Here is a 293-nt window from a genome sequence, read left to right on the forward strand (position 1 = left end):
CAATTGTTATTGTGCAAAAGGAAGAAGCAGTATTAAAGATTGGTGTGACGCTTGCAGCCAACAAGAGAGCATCCGGTACCAGCCTTTGTGACTATTTTGAACTTAAACCTCATGCAAGGAAAAAAATGCGGGCGAGTAATTATCATGATGCAAAATAATTTATATGCCTAATCAAATCAGTGGTGATAAACATGATTATGATAAGAACATGATTATAAGGAGTAACATGAATTGATATATTTTCCCTTAAATTTAGTGATTTTGTGTTCATAAATGTGAGGTACACAAGCCCT

At 34.5% G+C, this 293-nt stretch overlaps 1 protein-coding gene across 2 annotated transcripts in view; it reads right to left on the reverse strand.

The window, feature by feature from the left end:
• LOC119587837 (protein obstructor-E-like) overlaps window positions 1-293 on the reverse strand; it is a 14,465-nt gene that overhangs the window by 2,814 nt on the left and 11,358 nt on the right. The window lies entirely within an intron of this gene.

The sequence above is a fragment of the Penaeus monodon genome, chromosome 23 (genome assembly GCF_015228065.2).
Source record: "Penaeus monodon isolate SGIC_2016 chromosome 23, NSTDA_Pmon_1, whole genome shotgun sequence".
NCBI classification, from domain to species: Eukaryota; Metazoa; Arthropoda; class Malacostraca; order Decapoda; family Penaeidae; genus Penaeus; species Penaeus monodon.